The 19,775-nt window shown below is 49.9% G+C and overlaps 1 protein-coding gene and 1 long non-coding RNA gene across 4 annotated transcripts in view; one reads left to right on the forward strand and one right to left on the reverse strand.

Moving 5' to 3' along the window:
* The window catches only part of Cabin1 (calcineurin binding protein 1), a 127,882-nt gene that overhangs the window by 90,878 nt on the left and 17,229 nt on the right, over positions 1–19,775 (forward strand). The window lies entirely within an intron of this gene.
* On the reverse strand, positions 14,966–18,298 carry LOC132648350 (uncharacterized). The gene is made up of 2 exons (XR_009586729.1): positions 17,847–18,298; positions 14,966–16,246 (listed from the first exon to the last, which is right to left on the reverse strand). It is a non-coding gene; the product is annotated as an uncharacterized LOC132648350 (long non-coding RNA).

The raw sequence follows: 19,775 nt of genomic DNA on the forward strand, positions 1-19,775 counted from the left end.
AGCCTTGCCATTCCATGTGAGGGGAGAGCATTCCTCATGAATGAGACATTGTCTACCTTGCAGGGCTGCCCTTGTCAGCCTTCTAAAAGCATTTGTCTTCCTCAGCATCTGCCAGCCCAGCCTTCCCATGTGTACTCTGCCCTACCCAGGGACAGTGGGCCATCTCTACTCTCTACCTCTAGTCTAGTTCTGCTCCTTCCTCCACGCCCCTCCCAGCCTGCCTGGCTCCCAGCTGGGTGGCCTTGGTATGTTGCATGACCCTCTTAGCTTTGGTTTCTTTTCCCCTGATTTCTTGATACTCAGAGAGAAATTTAAAGACAGGGTTTGCTTACAAAGGTATAGACAGGCAGGAGGGCTGTGGCAGAGGCAGCTCTTTAAGGTGCAAAGCTGTCAGAGCCCTTACTGAGAGCTAGCCAAGGGTTAAGAGTGTCCAGTTCCATGGCTCATCCTTTCTCCAGGCTGTAACTTCAGAGTCAGTAGGCACTCAAGTCTTAAACCCTGTACTCTCTATATTGTCACTTAGTAGTAGCTGTCGTTGGTAATCAAACTACATGGTACCAATAGATTTGCTGTGAAAAAGAACACCCATATAACCCCTTTGCCTCACACCATAGCCCTGCTCCACAGCAGGAGCAGTTCTTTGTGTCCTTCCAGACCTTTCATAAGCCACAGCTACACATAGAAAACAAAAGCATATACATTTCTGCCCTTAGTTTTTTGTTTTGTTTTGTTTTTCCTCTAATAGCATCTCTTATAGAGTGTTCATTCTATTTATCATTTATTGTAGTGCTGGGAATCAAAACCAAGGCCTTGCTCAGGCTCAGCTAATATTGTACCCGTGATCTCTATCCTTAGCCTAGGATAGGGTCTTGCCGTATAGCCCAGGCTGTTCTCCAACTTGCAGTACTGCTGCTGTAGCCTCTGAATTCTGGAATTGCAGGTGTGCTGTGCTGTATCCAGCCCATGCCTTTTGGGCTGTTTGTTTTCTTGAGTCAGGGCCTCTAACTCAGGCTGGTCTCAGACTCACTAGTAGTCAGAGATGACTTAAAGGTTAAGATGCGCCTGCCTCGACCTCCCCAAGTTCTGGGGTTCTAGGCGTTCGTCACCGTGCCTGCCTCTCATCATTCTTTTTATCGCTGTGCAGTATTCAGGTGGATGACCATCGTCACTCACTGGGAGATGGTTAGGTTATCTCCAGTCTTCTGTTACGACAAACAGCACTCCAGATGTTGGACGTTTGTGGGAGCCCATTTATAAGATAAAGCTGGGCAACTAAATAGATAATGAGTTTTAGTTTTATTCTGCCTGGGTTAAAGTATTTGTGGTACTTCTAAAGTATCAGTAGGTAGCCCTCTCTGAGATCTGCCTACACCCCCACCCTTATACTCACGCTTTTTTTTTCTTTTTTTTTTCTTTTTTTTTTTTTTTTTCGCTTTTTTTTTTTTTCTTCTCAAGACTTCATCAGTTCATCAGTATTGTTACCATTTTTGGATTTTATAGTTTTAAAGTATTTACGTGTTTATGTACATATGTGCATGGGGACACATGTGCCATAGTATTCATAGCATGGCTTGTGAAGATAAGTCAGAGGGTAGCGCTGTGGAGACAAGTTTTACTTCTTCCTTTGCGTTGGGTTCTGGGGATCAAGAGCAGGTTGCTGGGCTTGCATGGCAAGTGCTTCTGTCTTCAGAGTCATCTTGAGGGCTCTAATTTTGGGGTGAAGGTTGGGGAACAATTGTTAGTATGTAATTCATTCTGGTCTCAAACTCATGATTCTCCCACCTCATCCACCTGAGCGAATATTTGCTTTTTAGTAAGGAGGAAGCAAACTTCTTACCATGTTTCATTCTCTGTGAGTGAGATTCTGTTAATAACACATTAACTGTCCAGTTGGTTTTTTCTGTGGTCCTGGGCATTGAACCTAGGACCTCACACGTGTAGGAAGGAAGCACATTACCACTGAGCTGTATCCCTGGTCCAGCAGTTTTAGCTTTTATATAGTTTCTGTTCATGTTCATTGTTCTACTGGATTATCAGTTCTTCTGTTACTGATTTAAAGAATGCTATATATTACTTCAGTGGGCCCTTTCGCAAACCTATTTGTATACTTATATGCCGTTGAGTTAGAAGCAAGTTGTTTGTTTTGAGCCCTTTGGTTACTCAGCTCATAAAGTGGAGTTCCATTATCTGACTTGAGAAGTAAGTGTAGGATCCAGGTGAGGTGGTGCATGCCTGAAATTCCCTACTCAAAAGGCTGAGACAGAATTTTTCCAGGCTAGGGAGACACAGGCTAACTATTGGAGCCATGTTAGAGAGTGGTGTAGTGCCTGTAACTCAGAATTTGTCACATGGTAAGTACTCAGGGAAATACTTTTCTTCTTCCCTTTCCTTCCCTACTGTTGATACTTTGACCTCTTAGAGACAGTACAGGGATACTGCAAGGTGAGCCTGCGTCCATGCCTTCCCCATAAGTGAGTCTTCCTGACATTGAAATTAGCGTCATCCTTCAGCTGGGTACTGACACCTCTTTCCCATTACGTTTACTCCCTCAGCTCCTCCTGTAGTCCTAGACACTTTTCTTCCAGAAGTGGGTCCTGCCCAAACCAAAGGCAGGCTCCAGGTTCTACTCGTGGAGGGCTGGAAGAATCCCTTGTGGGTGGTATGTGTGCATTCTTCCTTGGCCACGTCTGCTGTCTTAAACTCTAGCCTCTTAGACTTGTTGCCTAGCATGGCAAGAAGAAAAAACCTTAGCCGCTTTGACGACTACCCAGGCACTGTATCTGAGCTGCTCCTGTAAGCATGCCCGGGTTCTTTTTAAAAATAGACACGTTTGTATATGTGACTGTGTTAACAGTGTATATGTCTTTCAAAAACTCGTTGTTGTTGTTGTTGTTGTTGTTTATTTCACTGACACTAAATCTTGGAGAAGTTCTTAGGCTATCCTTGTAGCTGCTGTGGTTCCTGGGCTCTCCAGGCCCCTTCCCAACACTTCTTGCCAGGCCTACCTTAAGGCAGCAGAGGCAGCCAAGGAGGAATCCCACACATACCAGGCCCACAAGGGATTCTTCTATACCTCTTAGGTGGACATGCCATGGGGCCTAGTGCTTTCATTGTTCTGTTTTTGTATGCTCTGGACCAGCTTGGCCTAAAGGAGACACTCACTGCGTAGGTGAAAGACTCCATTCTTTCTTCTCGTGGATGGCCTCTAAGCACAGCCATCTAGTCCACTGAGTGCCGATGCGGTGGGTGTGGGGTACAGGAGGTTGCCCTAGAGCCCCTTATGCACATCTGTGTTCAAGGCCTTCAGCAGGTGCTGTCGATCATGTAGGAAGTGCAGGGAGGGGCTACTGCCCAGCTAGGAAGCAGACTGGAAAGAGAGGCCAGGATTAGAGCACCTTTGGGGACAGTCCTTTGGGCCTTCCCTGAGGCAACTTCATGGGAAATGTGGCAGGGCAAGGGAAGGAGGTAGGTTCTAAAGGACAAGGGTGGATGGAACCTGGTGGGGATTCTTGCACACGGGACCTACCCCACAGCTGGCTGGTCCTCCACAGTGACACAGCAAAGCATGCAGCATGCTCGATGGTGTGTCTGGACCCATGGATAAGGGAGAGAGAAATGAATTTAGTGCAGATGCAGACACTGTTTCACATAGTGATGGGATGAGCATTACCAGAAAGAATAGCTCCCACCCTACCCTCTTCCTGCCACCCTACTTCTGTCATTAAAAAAAAAAAATCTCTGCTCATGGACTGATAAGATGGCTCAGAGGGTATCTTGGCTTGCCTTTCATTGCTGTGATGAAGACCATAACCAACAGCAAAGTAGGAAAAAAGGCGTTATTTTCTCTCTCAGGATAAACAGTTCATCATATAAGGAAGTTGGGGCAGGAACTGAAGCAAAGACCCTGGAGGAGTGCTGCTTACTGGCTTGCCTGCCATGACTTACTCAACTTACTCAGCGTGTTTTCCTATACCACACAGGACCACCTTGCTCAGAGTGCTTCCCACATCAGAATTAATCAAGAAAATGTCCTACAGACAGGCAATCTGATGAAGGCATTTTCTCAGTTGAGGTTCCTCCTTCCAAATAACTCTAGCTTGTGTCAAGCTGACAAAAAAAAAGAAAGAAAGAAAAAAAAACAAAACAAAAACAACCAGGACATTGATTCCTTATACACTTGACACACCAATATATTACTATTAAACCACAACTTTTCATTTCTTTTTTATCCAGAATCTTATATTACTATTATTAATCAATATTACTATTACAATCTAAAACACTTTACAACTTTTAAAAGTCCTACAGTCTTGCCCAGCAGTAATGGTGCACACTTTTGATCCAAGCACTTGGAAGGCAGAGGCAAACAGATCTCTAAGTTCAAGGCCAGCCTGGTCTACAGAGGAAGTTGCAGGACAGGGGAGGGGAAAGTCCCACATTCTTTAAAAATTCAAACAAATTAAATGATCAGTCTCTTTAAATACCCAAACTCTAAAAGGCCAAAATCTCTCAGCTGTGGGTTCCTGTAAAATAAAAATAAGTTAAATACTTTTTTTTTTTTTTTTTCCTAGAGGGGAGAGGCAGGGCACAGTCACAGTCTAAACAAAGCAAAATCAAAATCCAGCAATGTAAATCAAATCCTGTGATTCGGTGTCCTGTAGTCACTCATGATCTTCTGGGCTCTACTCACAGTCTCTGCCTTTCACAACACATGCAGCTTGGACCTGAAGCTGTCCTGGGTGGTGGTTCTATGGTCCTGGCATCTCCACTATGCTAGCGTCTCTACTGCAATGGAGACTGCACCTTCACCAGTGTCCTTTCCTGGCCTCTCTCAGTGCCAGGTGTCAGCTGCTTTCCATGACTCCTTAATCCTGCATGACCCCTTAGCTCTGCATGTCCTATATGATAAAAACCGGGAGTTAAACTGCCAGCTTTGAATTGTACCTTTGGCCCAGTCTGCACCACAACTTCTGTATAATGACCTTGAGGACATGTTTTCCAGAGATATTGCCTCAGTGATGCTGGTCTCTCTTTAATCACAGATGACTTTTCAGTCCCAGCTAACGCAAAAGCAAAAGGGAGAACCAGTTCCTAAAAATTGTCCCCTGACCTCCACATATGTTTCATGGCATAGCACACCTGTACTCACATACATGTACCTACTCCCACAACAATGTTTTGTGTTTTTTTTTAATGGGGGGGGGGGTCCTGTGTTCATGAGGCTGAGGCAAGAACAGATCAGAGCTCCTAGGTTGAAGCTTCTGCAGCAGTAGGCTGATGCCCAGCTGAAAGCCCTTGTTTCCCCATCCTTTTATACCCAGCACAGCAGCGTAGTCTATGTCCAGAGATAGGTGGAGTTCTTGGGCACTCCTGCTTGGGGCCCAGCTTGGCACTGTTGTATTTCCTTCTTTGGAGTCTAGAGGATCTGGCCAAAGGCATATAGCTATGGACTTGGTTTGAGAACAGACTGAGGCTGGGCCTGCAGGCATATGAAAAAGCTGCTACTTAACAAATACCAGGCCAGGGCTGTTGCAGAGTAGAGCAAGGAGCAGGGCTGGCCTTGCCTAGAGAGAGGGGTCTAGCTAGGGAAGCACAGCCAAGTCAGTGACAGGTGATGTTGGGTGGCTTGCCCACACCACAGAAGCTTTGGGGTTATGTCTGGGTGCCCAGAAACATCCTGCACTTTCTATGCAAGCATGTTCACCTCTGGGCGGGCGGGCGGGCAGGCTGCGTGGGCTGAAACCAAGCTGTTTTGTCCAGGGTGAGCATCTCTCCCTATCTTGTAGTTGATTCTGAAGTGTTCCCATAGTAACAGAGCCAGAGATGGCTCTTTCATCTTCCCCAAAAATGTTTGCTTATTTTAGCAGACTGGGATTTTTTTTTTTTCCTGTTTTAACCCAGTTTCTAGCCTTTCTGAAAGAAGCAAAGGGTACTGCAAGTGGGTATCAGATACATTCCCACCAAAGGCATTGAGAAAAACTTAGATTTGGGGTACAGGTAGCCTTAGCTCCTGGCCATTCTACCCCTTTGGCCTCACACAAGGCCCAATGCTTCCCTGGAGCAGAATGGTCCCAACAGGTGGATTCATGAGTGTCCCCAACACTTAGAACATACAGCTCATTCTTAGGACTAGGGAGTGATACACATGGAGCCTCAGATCTCTGGATCCCAAAGATCCTCCATCCATCCCAGAGGCCAGAGCTGTATCCAGAAGGGACAGGATTAAAGTAGGGTGTAGTGAACACCCTGATTCCCACAGGCTTGAGGTCTTCCAGAAGCTAAGGCCTACCTTGGCTCTAGGAGGACAGACTAAAACATACTTGTAGCAGTCCCTTGCTTTGTGGCCTGGGCTGATAGTTGGGAGCTCTTGCTCCCTTTCGTGGCTACAGCTACATCATGCTTTGCCGTCTGGCGTGAGCTCCATCTTTTCTGTCTTGCCCCTTTCCCAGAAGATGTGTGTTTTCTACCATTATAAAGCTGCAGCTGCCTTACCTGTTCAAGAGTCGCCAGGACAAATACCTGGATGCCAAGGAGCAATCCCTGTGCACCTAGTACTTTCATGTACTGCCAAATGGTCCAGGACTGGGTTGGATTCTTTCCCACAAAATTACCTGCTCTTCCCAGCCATCTGTCATAGATGGTTTTCATTTGGGCCCACCTACAGGGTGTGGTGAGGAACATGGATTGTTTTCCACCGGTTGCAGATGACCGGGGAAGCTGAGCTCCTTCCCACACCTGAGGCTAGTTCCCTTTATCTGCCTAGGCTCTGGGCTCGATCACTCCTACTAGGCGGCCACTACAGAGGCCCAGGTGGGTCTTTTGTCCTGACTGCAGCTTAAGCCATTGGGAGGGATGGGCACTGTGAGCCATCTTTGTTCTTTAATGTCTGTGCTGTGTGTTGTCCCTAACCCTAGAGCCTGGTGTCTCAAGTGCCTTGATGTGGTTGAGGGGCAAGAAGGGCCTCTGCTGGTGGGGCCAGCTGAGGGACCAGCCAGAGATGGAGATGGAGAAAAGTTTTCTAAGGACGCCCCACTGGCCATCCTTGGATCATTTATACTCGTTCTACTCAAACTATCGCCAGTTGGTTCTGTGGCCTTGGGGAGTCCTCCTCCCCTACCCATTGAGTAGACACATTCTTTCCAGGCCACACCATAGGCAGTGCCCTCCTTCCCTAGAGCTGTTACCTGCGTAGATACCAGCGGAGCCCGACAGGGAACACTGTGGAGCCCAGCAAACCTAAAAAAGCATTACTGTCACACTCCTAGTGTCTTCCCCTGGCCTTGTACCTAGTGACTATGTGGGATCTCAGATTCCCCCATCTTTGAGAATTCCTTGAGATGAGTAACTGGGGAGCAGCAGCTCAGAGCATAACATACAGGTATATCTTGGCTCAGGTGGGCAAGCCGCAGTCCCTATTGGTAGATCCAGCTCGAGCATTGCCTTCACTAGTCAGCATCGGGCATACTTTCTCCTTGGCTGTTCTTCCATCCCTCTGGCTTCAAAGAGGTGCCATGCTTAGTGGGGCTATTGATAATCCTTGTCCCCAACACCAAACCCAAGTGCAGGCTTGTTTGAGTAGATAGCAGTGAAGCCCAATATAAACAAGACATGTAAGCATCGGCATGGAGATTCCTCTACCATGTGTACTGGTCTGAGCCAGGGAACATCGGGATAGGAACTGGATTGTAATAGCCTATAGCTTCCCCAGGTCAGTCCCACAGCATCGTCTTCCCACCGAGAAACAACTGTAACTGTTCCTTACACTCTTACTTGTCACTGTGCTCACACTTAAAGAAGCATGTTGACCTGCTGTAAACATGCCAGGTGCCAGTTCTAAGCCTGCCACGTAGTCAGTCAGGTTTCAGATCACAGGTCAATCTACAAGTTTCCAGGGATGCTGATAGGTCACGTGACTTGGCCCAGGTCCCATGCTGGTCTGTGTAGAAAGAGGGCTCTGAGCCTTGGTTTATCTAGCAGTAGAGCCCATGATTAGAGAGGTTAGTAGCCTCACTCAAGGGAAGAAAGCCAGCAACCTGCTTGTTCCTTCACTGAAGTTGGCCCGGGTGTTCCAGGCAGGAGTACATGGGAGGGAAACAGGGTGGCAACAAGCAGGAGGACAGAAGATTTCTAGCTTTCCCCTGGGAAGTAAGGTTAGTTAGGGGGCCAGTAGCTAGGCTAGGATTGAGCAGGACTGTATTTGGCTGTGCCCCAAGGACTTGGCTAGTTGGCCTGTACCGGGTCTTTGTGGTAGCATTTCCATCCAGGGACTGGTACTCCTCAGGCTAAGGAAAAAAAAGGAGGAGGCTGCTCCTGACTGCTACATTGGAGCCTTTGTACCTGGCCCAGACTGCCTGGCTGGGACTTAGTAGGAAATAGTGTCTGTGAGTCTTACATACTGTACTGGTGCTGTTCCCATTCAAGGATGGTGTTACCCCTCTGTAAACTTGTTGCACACTTGTGAAAAAGTGGTGAGCACCTGTAAGGTGCTGCAGGCTGTAAAAACAGAAGCGCCTTTCTCTCCTCTGCCCACAGGGCTTATAGAGGCCTGGCCTCTCTCCTGGGACAGTAGAGCTCGGGGCTCTTGTTTTTGGTCTGCCGCAAGCCACTCTGCAGTCGGCCTAGCTTCTTTGGGTGTCACCAAAGGAGTGCTTCCTCAATTCGAGGTGAAGTGGAACAGGTTGGACCTGGGTACCACTTGCCACTCCTTGGTTCTTCTGCTCAGAGCAGCTCATAGGCTCCCCACAGTCCCGCCTTAGCAGAAAGCTGTGTTATATACCTCAGCAGGAGTTTTAAGTTTTCAGAACTAAGTCATAGACTATTCCAGAGACAGACTGATAGAGGGGCAGGGGACTAAAGATAGAGAATATAGGAAGGCAAAGGAATGGGCTCTAGGGCTCAGCAGGCTTGCTGCAACGCACAGACCCCTGACGAGTCAGCAGTGGTCCTCAGGGAAGATGCTGCGGGAGGCCATCATTAGGAGAATGCTGTTCATTTCATCAATCCAGAGTCACCTTATCTGAAACAAGAATCTCTGGTTCTCAAAAGACATTGTTTGATATTGGTGGTAGCTTTTTCTCTTTCCCCGTAACAGCTTGTCACTGAAGACAGTAGGCATAAGTGTCCCTGGCTGGTGAGAAAACTGGCTGGCTTCTCTTGTTTGTCACCCCTTTCTTGGTGGCTGTCACTCTTAGGTCACTTGGCCCGATTCAGCTGTTGCTTCATCAAGAGTATGGCCCAAGGTGTACAGCAGGAACCTTTGCTGTTGGGATGAAAGGAAACCAGTCACATCATAGTGGGAATCTGAGGACAGAGAAGCAGGGGAAAGTTTCAATTGAGGAAATGTGAGTTTCTTGGCTCTAGTTTGAATTGCTGCAATCCTCCTATTTTTAGCATTGCTGAGATGATCCATGGGCCAGTTGCTCAAGCAGAGTAAACAAAAGAAACACACTTCAAGTTCTCCAGGGAGAAGAAGTCCTGTTCTTGAGAATCTTAAAGGGGTTAGCGTGGACTCAGAGTCTGCACTGACCTCTGTCTTTCTCATATCCTGAGCTTCTGAACTTTTTGGAACTATACAGCTCAGACTGGCTTAGTCCGGGTTCAGGCTAGACCTCTTCCTGGACATCAAGTGGAGAGAAGCTATGAGTCTCCTAGCCTTCAAGAGGAAGCACACTGTGGGGAGTGGCAGGGCCTTGCATCGGATGCCCAGGCCCAGGTTATAGCAGTTAGAGCTTGCCAAGCCTGGCTGCTACAGTCACAGCTCTGATTTAAAGCAACAAAAATCAAGTGTAAGCAGCTTTTAGGATGTCTTCCTCTGGTGTGCATTCTTTTCTGACCACCAGAGGTACTGAGAATTGTGGCAAGGCCAGAATGCGTGGGCAGAAGAGGGCGAACTCTTAATTCGTGGCCTGAGTCCTTGGGGCAGTCCTGAAAGGATGCAGAAGTCCTTGTAGATGCTACAGCATGGCTTGCTGGTCACACAGGCAGTGAGCAGCAGAGCGAGGAGTCAAGGGCTCAGGACTGTGTCCTGTGGGCCAGCCTCCATGCCAGAGTTTCTGCACATCTGCTCAGGATGCTCAGGACCACTGCTGTTTTCTCCCTAAATGGACTGTGGTGCTCGCAGATATGTTCAGTCAGGCTCAGCCTGGGTTCCTTCCAATCCCCAACCACCCTGTTAAGAGTGAGTGTTCAATCAAGAGCATACTGTTTAATGTTCTCACAGAGAACATTCCAGCACAGGCTTCTTTTCCTGATTCAGATTATTTTTCAAAGATTTCTTCTTTGGGTGGGCAATGGGCCTCACCATGTCTCTCTGATGGCTGTGCAGGATGGTTTCAGCTTAGGTAGTGCCCCCAGGAACTGTTCCAGGCCCCAGTGTGCTGGCCAGCACTGGGACAGTCAAGGGCAGTGGCAGGAGAGATGTGCTTCTAGATATGCATGGGATCCTGAGCAGAGTCCTCAAAGTGGAATGAAGTCAGGAAGAGTAGGTGGCCTGGGCAAAGACAGAAGCTGGGAGAGCTCCATGGATGTTGAGGAGCAGGAGCTGGGGACTCCGGGGTCCAGAGAAAGGAAGGAGAGATCTCTATAAATTCACGCTTTTGAGAGTAAAGATGTGGCAGTGCTAGACCCTGTTCATTCAGCTTCAGAGTACTGGACATGTTGTGGCCATGGACACTGAGTGAGGGCACTGGGTAGTCCTACCTGTTGCATTGTTCCCATAGAAGAGTATGTCCTCACAACAGGTTATAGGCCACCACGTTAAGCTCATGATCAGTGCCACGGCAGCAGAGAACCTAAGGTAGCTCTGAGCTCTTTGAGGGCTTCTATCCTTTGCTATGCCCCAGTTTGGGGCTTGGAGCTAAGAGCCTCTGTAAGTGGGCTTACGCATAACAGGATGGGCTGGAAAGTCGAGCACTAAAGCAAATATACTCAGAATGCACACACTGGGGAAGGACTCTGCACTGCCTCACGGTAGACTTCCTGTCCCCAGCCCCTTTGACCTCAGTTTCTCCATCTCTAAAGGTGGGCCAATTGGATAGGGTCAGTGGTTTTCCATCTCCTTTTCCAAAAGAAACCTTTTCACACAGCCAATGAAAAACAGATGCCATGGCAGCTCCTCCAGCAGATGCAGAAAGGGCCAAGCTCCACCTGCTTAGCTGTACTGTGCCGTGCCAGCTTCTAAGCAGAACCCTGAGAAGCTTAAGACTTCCTGTCTGCCATGTGCCCAGCACTCACTGCCTAGCGCCCTTCTTAGCTCAGTGCCAGGCCTCCTTCCTTGGGTAGTTTTCCCCTCTCCCCATTTTTTTCCCTCCCCTTTCCTTCCTTTCTCCTTCTTCCCTTTCTTCCCTCTGCTTTTCCTATTTGGAAAGTTTGACTTCATGATGACAGGCTCTTGAAGCCAAGAGCTGCCTGGGAGGGGCAAGCCAAAGACTCTGTCACATACATAGGTCTTGGTGGCGCATGTCTTATCCCACCTCTGCTCTCCAGAGGAAAGCCCCCTCCACACTTGGCTCCGTCCCATCCCATAGATGTGTAGCTATGAGCAAGCCAGTTAGTGTTTGCAGACTGTTTCTTCATCTGCAGTGGAGCAAACATTACCTTACTGTTAAGTTAAAGACCACATGAGAACAGAATACTGCTGAGCAATAGTGACCATTGTGTTCAGGGGGCCAGTTGGTGGGGAAGGGACTTGGTGAATAAAGGGACAGGCGTGACAAAGCTCATCGATAGTAGAGAAAGTGGGATAGATCGGGATAGATTGGTAAAGTGCCTTGGAGGAACTGTGTGAGTCTGCTTGATTAAAAATGTGTGTGTGCTTGGGGTATGCACACGTGTGTTTGGGTACATGCCTGCTTGTGTCCATATATGTGCCAAGTGCATGTGCAGGAAGGTCAAGGACAACTTGTGGGCCCCTTCCTCCATGTGGGTCCTGATGCTCAACTCAGGTTGTCAGTCTCAGCCGCAAGTGTCTTGACCAACTGTGCTATCTCACCAATCCAAAAACAAAGTTTGATTGAGCCTGTCATAATGGTACCCGCTTGTTATTTCAGTATTCGAGAGGCTGCATCAAACAGGATCGTGAGTTTGAAGCCAGCCAGCTGAGCTACTTAGCAAAAAAACCCAAAAAACCCTGTTTCAAAAAGCAAAACAAAATGACAACCCGTTTTTAAAGTACTAAGTATGTACCTCTTACCGTAGATCAACAAAGATAAGCCCTTGTTAACCTTTAAGATAGACCCCAGTCCATCAATGGCGGGGCGCAGGTTGTCTGCGTGGCATACCAAGTCATTGGCTCAAGAACTCAGATTGGGGCTCTTGAGGCAACGAGGCAAATGAGGGCCAGCTCTGGGCCCCAAGAGAGACCAGCCACTGGGTCAGCATGGGACTATATTTCTGAAGCAGAATCTCCCTAGCCATAGAGTGTCTTTCACTGCAGGCCATGCTTCAGCTATAACTTTGCATGGATCAACCAGGTAGTACTTGCCTTAGACAAGGGCATCTGGTACAGAGGAGATTGGATACCTTTGGCAGATAAAGCTGGCCTCCTATGGCTGTGGGTGAGGAGTCCCTTTATAGAGGACAGAGGATGATGCCTCTGTGCAGGTACAAGGTAAGGGATTTCTCCCCTCAGCTTGGAGTCCACTGTTATATTTGCTACACTTGAGTTCATGCCCAACCCTGAACCCAGGCACCTCCAGTGTGCTGGTGTAGGTCCTGGAGATGACTGTGCCAGTCTTCAGCAGAGGTGATGAGGAACACTTCTAGAAGTCTGAACTGAACTTGAAATTGGCCTTGTATCGGAAAGAAGGCATTTCATGGGAAAACAAAAACCAAAGGAAGTAGTGTGGCGTGAGTTCCTCATATAGGAGGCTCCAATAAAGAGGGCAGAGCCAGCAGGAAGATCACTGAGGTGGACTGAGAGCAGTATGTTTCAGTAATCAGATGTCAAGTTCAGCTGATTCAAAGTTAGACCTAGGTCATATTTTGTCATCAGTGTCCCTACTCTGAATAGGTGCTCGCTCTCTCTCTCTCTCTCTCTCTCTCTCTCTCTCTCTCTCTCTCTCTCAATAGCCCCTGCTCTCACCCATTCATGGTGGGTGAGAGGCCTTGAGTTGTAGAGACCACCTATCCACCTATGCCTAGGTTAAGCCTTTCTACTTGCATCTGGAATTTTCAACATTTTGGTTTGGGAGTTGACTCTGTATATGTGGAGCTGACCCTGCTCTGTAGGGTGTTTCTTCTGACATTACCCAGGATGCAAAGAGTTTCTATGGTCATCATGAAGCAGGAAGAAACAGTAGGCATAAGCCTTCTTGGCATCTTGAATGCCCACAATGGTGTCAGTTCTGCCTCAGGTCTTTTCTGTATTGTGGATAAGCCTAGCCTTTCCCAGCTACCTGTACTACTCTTTGTTGCTGCCTGACAGAGGCCACGATCTGATCTCAGACTACCCTTCCTCCATGAAGAAATCTTCATGACTCCCTCCCACAAACACTCTCTTAGGCCAGCCAGAATCCTTAAGCCACAGAAGCCATTCTTTAGAGATGAGAAATCAGTATAAATTAGCTTGGTTTTTTTGTTTTTGTTATTGTTTTTGCTTTTCAGTGTGCTTGCCAGAGAAGGCCTTCCTAGGATGTGGGTTCCCCTCCTGAAATGAAAACAGCTTAGCAGTTCTCTGAAGAGTAGGTTATTGCAGTGGGCTCCCCTGTCCAGCCAGAAGTGGGGCCATAGCAGAGCCTGTTGTAAGTGCCTTGTATTCTAATGAAGTACTCAGGGACTCCCAGCAGTCCACACCCTGTTGAGAAGTGTGGAAGTGAGGATCTCTCATAGAGGCAGCACTGGGTAAGGCCCGGATGCCATTATTGCTGTCAGGCCAGATCTGCCCTCAGTAGTGGGCCAAAGACAGGTCCTAGGCAGGGAGCTCATGGTTGAGATTGGTGCCTCACAGCTCATCCAGGATGCCTAAGAGGCTGCTGGCCTCCATGGCCTGATTTATTCCTCTGACCTCTGGCAACCTTTCCCTTTCTGCCACACATAAGCCTGCCATAGTAAGTACACCTGTCCTCCCAGATAGCACCCATCTTCTCTGCCTTGCTGTGAGCTGTCTCTCCTTCTTTTGTTGGTCCCCTATATAGAGAAATCTCCAGTGCTACCCCACCTAGAAGATCACCCTGCCACTTCTCCACAGCAGTCATGTCTCCACTCCATCTTCATCATTCTTTCTGTGGTGTACTGTGCAGCTAGGCGGAAGGTGCCAGTTAAGCTATGCCCCATTACATACCCATTCCAGGGTTCACAAGAGCCCTGGGGACTGGCTGAGATCCTACCTTTTCTGTTCTGAGGAAAGAGACTGTTCTTAAGTGCTGTTGGGAACAGTTGTCCTGTGCATAGAAGGTGCACACATACACCAGAACTCAGCGGATTGGAGTAGCACAGCACAGCTGTCTGCTGACATGCACAGAGTTCCAGTCCTAGGGACAGGAGTCTTTGTGCAGAGCCCTGGCATAACAGCCTGGAGATGTTCCTTGAGGCAGCTTTTTCATGCTTTCTCACCTCTGTCTTCCCTCGGCATCATTGGGTACAGTGTACAGTAGGCACTGCACAGTTGTATAGTGCAGGAGGGTCAGCATCTTGGGACCAAAGTTCTAGCTCAGGAGAATCAAGTAGACTACATGGCTTTCGCAGAACCTAGGGAGAAAGGAGACCTGCCTGTTTAACTTTGTGTCAACCTTAAAGAAGAAAACTGGCTGTCATATAGATAGTAGGAAAGTTGCCAGACCATGTGTTACACAGAGCCACTGTCCTACAGTTCCGAGGCAGGCGAGTGGTGGCAAGGTTGGAAATTAGGACTCTTTAAGGAGCATTCTTGTCATAGCATTCAATCCACCCCAGAAGGAAAACCGGGGTTCTACCTTGGGACTAAAGGAAAAACCTGCAAGAAAGGAACCAAGAAACACTTGAAGGTCCGTAAGGAGTCAGATCTTTATAAAAGGAACAGCTATAAGATACCACTGGGGACACGTGGTCCCTGGGTAGCTCAGGTACAGCCCAGCTTTGTCATTCAGAATGTAGCTTCTCAAGACCAAAGACTCACCCCAACTTGAGCCATATGAGTGTCTTCATATGCCATTGACTAGGTATGCCAAAGGCTATGTCTCCATTCCCAAGGAAACCTATAGCTGCTCAAGAGGGCTCCTGCAGAGAGAGTGATCAAGATGGCCTATTCAGCAGAGCCTCATTGGCTGGTAGAGTCCCCCAACCTCAGGCCTTCAGGATTCCCTGAGGTAGAAGAGTGGCTCTCTCTCCAGAGTACTGGTAGAGGTCCACACCTTTCAACATCCAGGAGCTTTATGAGCAACTAGGACCCACTGGTCTCAACTGTTTAGGCTATTAGCACGTACCAGGAAGCCCAAAGTTCTTCGAAGCCTGCAGAATTCTCAAGGATGTAATGTAGATATAGACCTACTAACTTTTGTCGTGGTGTTGTCACTTGCCACTCCAGCCTGTACTCAAAAACATTCCTCTGGTGAGGGGGACAAGAAGGGTGATTGTCACCCTATGAGGAATATCTCACTGGGCTTTGTTATCACTGGGCAGCAAGAGGTGAGGATGCCTCTGGAGACTGTTAGTTGGCATAAGCCAGGGCTTGGAGCGCAGGACATCATGTGGTGTAGAAACAGGGTTTAAGAGGCCAAGGCAATAGGTAGTGGCTCACTTCTGTAATCTTCAGTCAGAAGCTGAAGCAGGAAAGTCACCATGAAGTTTGAGGCCAGCCTGGACTGCCTGGGATGCTACCCTGAAAAATAAGGTTAGATGGGCATGCCAGTGCCTCCAGAGCCCATCTGGGAGTGGGTGTTCTTCCAGGGATGCCCCTCTTGAATTTTTGTTTGTTCAGGACTTAGCAACACATACCCCCTACCCTCAAAAGTTCTTATGTGCTGTAGGCTTCCCTGTTGCTGTGAGTCAGGTACTGGGCCTTCAGGCCACTCAGCACCCTTCCCCAGAAGCCATGGCGAGTTCATTTGTGCTGACTGGTGAAATGATGCCAGTAAACCTTTTCCCCACAGTGTGTGAGGGCTGTCTGTGGCAGGGCAGACATTCTCTGGAGAGTAGGTATTGCTGGTGGGCTTGGAAGCCTCCTGGAGTCTTCCTTCCAGACAGCTGTGTGCAACACTGATAACACAGCCTCTTCCTGGCCTGGGTGGGGATGATGAGCACACATTCTCAGCTTCCTTTTGTCTGACTTGACCTGCCAGGAAGGAGAAAAGGTATGAAGTGAGGTCATGAGTTACATGGAATACAAGTGACATTTTGGCACCTGGTCACAATGTCTGCTCCAGCAGTTGGGGACAACTGCAAGGAATGAACCAGGCTGGGGCTGGCCAGGTCTGTGTGATGGGTCCCTAGTCTTAACAGCAGAGTAACTGCACCAGCGCCCGGCCTCCCTGAACCTTTTCCCGCTTGTGTTATCTGTCAAAAAACAGCAGCAGTGTGGATGCTGTGAGGGTACAGTGAGTGGGAGACAACCCCATTAAGAGGTTCTTGAGATCCTGTCGTGGGGGCATGCATATGAAGCCCCTGTCCTGGGAGACTGAAGAAGGTTTGTGCTCATGTGTGTGTACCTGCGAGTGAATGTCCTCTAGGAGCCCAGTCCTGCTTCTTCCATGTCCCTAGCAACAAGCCCTTTCCTAAGCAGAAAGTCATCTTCCAAAGGCAGAAAACTGGATTATTTTCTAGGCTGAGCAGAGGGAGGGTTGGACCCAGGCTAGTTTGGATTAAAGTTACCTGGTAATCCTAGGGACAGCTGTGAGCAGAAGCTAGGGTGGGCAGATAGAAACTAGCCAGCTCAAGGAATTAGTGTCGTGTCACGGCAGACCAGGTGGAAGAAGCCCTTTTGAGTGTGGAGAGGGAGTGGACTTAAACATCCCTGGTGTGAGGGGAGATGTGCAGAAGCTGTGTCTTCTGTGCTTTCCCTGCAGTGCTCTTTTCTTCCTGGGCAGGAAGAGCAGCCTGGAATTGGGTAGCTCCTGTACAGCCTGCCTCACCAGGCTGTGGATGCCCTTCGCGTCAGTGCTGTGGGTGCTCCACGGCCATTCTGCACGGTAGAGCACTGTTTCCCGAGCTCCTCCTCTGCAGAGCAGGCTCACTACCTTGCCCTGGACTCTGCAAAGCTGCTCACAGGAGTGGGTACCTGTTCTTGAAATGCGGGGGGGGGGGTCTTCATTTACCTGGCCCCACACCTTTAGTCCCTGTAGGAAAATAGATGGCTTCCCTCTGGAGAGCTCACTTCTTTGTTGTGCTGCCTTCTTGAGAATGTTACTCCAGACGTCTTCATTCTACTCCCAACTGACAGCTCTAGTGTTCCTACAACTTACACTTCTACCCACCACAAGGCACTGTGTGGCACAAAACGGGGATGGGTGCTGTGCACATTGGAGGCCACCGCAGGTGGAAGATTGCCCTCCCATGCTGCCGTTGGCCATTACCATCCTGCCTCCCCAACTCCTCACCTCCCCATCCCACAGCTTCCTGTGCCTAGGGCTGTGAACTAGACACCCCTCAGCCTCTGGGCAGCCCATCGTCACCGAGCCCCTGTTGGCTAGGCCAGGGACCCCGCCAGGATTGGCCGGCAAAAGTCAGTTGTGCTGGCAAGCGACTGCCGGGGGACCGTCCAGGTCTTGCCTGCCCCGCCCCGGCCCGCCACGAGTAAGGAGCGGAGCAAGCCTCCGCGGCCATGGCCTGGCGCCCGAACTAGCTCTCCTGCACAGATGCCACCGGGAAGCCGGCGGGTAGGAACTTGCCCGTGGCCGAGGGCGGGGATTGGGACCAGGGCTGCACGACCACCTCACCTCTGTCTGCCTGACTTTCTGCCTTTCTGCGCTCAGTTCCCCCGGGTGGGCTCGGGCAGTTGCCCCAGCCCCAGGCGCAGCAGGAAGCCCGAGGGCCGTGGTTTCCCCAAGCGCCTCTACAGAGGAAGTCGCCGACCGGTGGGTGCGGTGCTCCTGGTGCCCGGACTGGGCTGGTGTTCTATCGAACGGCAGGTGGGAGGCCAGACTGGCCTAGGTAGTGGCACGCGGGGGCGGCTGGCGCTGGTGGAGTCTGTACTGCGCCCGCCCAGCAAACCCAGGACAGCCCAGCCCGACCAAGCCCGGGGCCGGAGCCCAGGCGTGGGTGTGCGCCTGCGAAAACGAAAGCCACTAGATGCAACAACTTCGCGGTAGAAGGCGCTGACGAAAAGCTGCGCGGTGCCGCTCTCGGGGATGGTGAGCGGGCCGCCGGGCGGGATGGGCAGCGGCGCCCGGGCGCGGTGCTTCCCTAGCTATAAATAGCTGCTGTGCGGGGGTGGGAAGATGGTGCCAGCGTTTTGCTAGTGCGGGCCAGCTCTGAAACCTGGGCCCGGGGTCCTAGCTCCTCAGCACTCAAGAGTAGGAGGAGGGGTAGGGTTGGGGTAGGGGTCGCATGGCTGGGCGAGGGGCCCTGCTAGTTCCGCGCGCACATGGGGGCAGGGCTGGCCGCCAGGCTCTCCCCAGGCTCAGTTGTTTGTCGGTTCTGCTTTTCCCAGGAGGGGGAGGGGAGGGGACCTAGTGCATGATATGTCTCATTTGGCAGAAAAGGCTGGAAACGGCAGACGCCAGCTGCAGGCAAATTGCAGGCTTCCCCAGCCCCTGCCCGAGTCAGTTGAGGACTCATTACCTGTAATGGCATGGGGAATCCCTTGCCCTCAGTAGCCCTGCCTGGACATCCAGGACCTTGTAATGGAGAGTAAGGGTGTCCCTGATGGCCTCTACACAGTCCTGCGACCACAGATTGCCTCCCATATGGTTCTGAGGTGCTCACTGCAGAAACTTCGGTCTACAGTGGTGTTTGGGAGGGAAGGGCTCCCAGCTTCCCCTCCATCTTAGGCATGGAGCAGAAGTGCTGCAGGGTCCCTCTCTCAGAGCATCACGAAGATGAGTAGCTACCTTACCTAGAAAGCAGACCCAGATTCAAACACCAAGACTCCTGAGCAGGAGTACCAGAGGCCATGGGTGCTACCCAGCTGACTGGCAGCATCCTTGATGCTCTCCTTCCTGGGGACAAAGGGGGTGTAATACGCAAAGAGCTGTTAGGAGAGTTGCGCTGTATGTAGCCCCAGCTTCCTGCTGCTTGCTGGCTCACAAAGGAGCTAGCCTCTTCAGAGCGAGAGAAGTGAAATCTGAGGTGGGAGAAGCTGGGCAGCCGCCTGAGAGCTGGAGTCAGCCGCAGGAGCTCAGTGCTATTGAGAGCATCTCTCTAACCAGCCCTCACACCTCTCTCGGTAGTCTTGTGTGAGTGGCTTGTGTGTGTTAGTGAGCGACAGGTATCACCCCAAGACTGAAGGGTGCTGCCTCCCCCCAACTGTGCATATTTCTTGCATGGGACTATCCCTGGCTTCTTCAAATCTAGCTGTTAATTTTGAGACTGTGTTGGAGTCTGCACAGGTTTTCGTGCTTTCCTGAGGTGGGGGTGGGGTTGCTGAGCTGAGCTCTACCCTGCTGAGGCACCATTTCTCCATTGCTTAGCAGCTCTGCTCCTACACTATGTCTCTTCTGCTCTTGGGATAGAATTCTTACTCTCTCACCTGTGTACCATTGTGTCCAGAAGGGCCATAGAAACACCTCCCCAGGGAGAGGACTGGATTCTCTGTCTTTTAGGGATTCGCAGGCGGTGCTGTTTTCTGTGAACAGGGTTGTTAGAGTATGCTATTCTAGAAAGCCTTGCTCACCCATTGTTCCATGGGCCATCCCCCAGCTGTATCA

The sequence above is a fragment of the Meriones unguiculatus genome, chromosome 16 (assembly GCF_030254825.1).
Source record: "Meriones unguiculatus strain TT.TT164.6M chromosome 16, Bangor_MerUng_6.1, whole genome shotgun sequence".
Taxonomy (NCBI): domain Eukaryota; kingdom Metazoa; phylum Chordata; class Mammalia; order Rodentia; family Muridae; genus Meriones; species Meriones unguiculatus.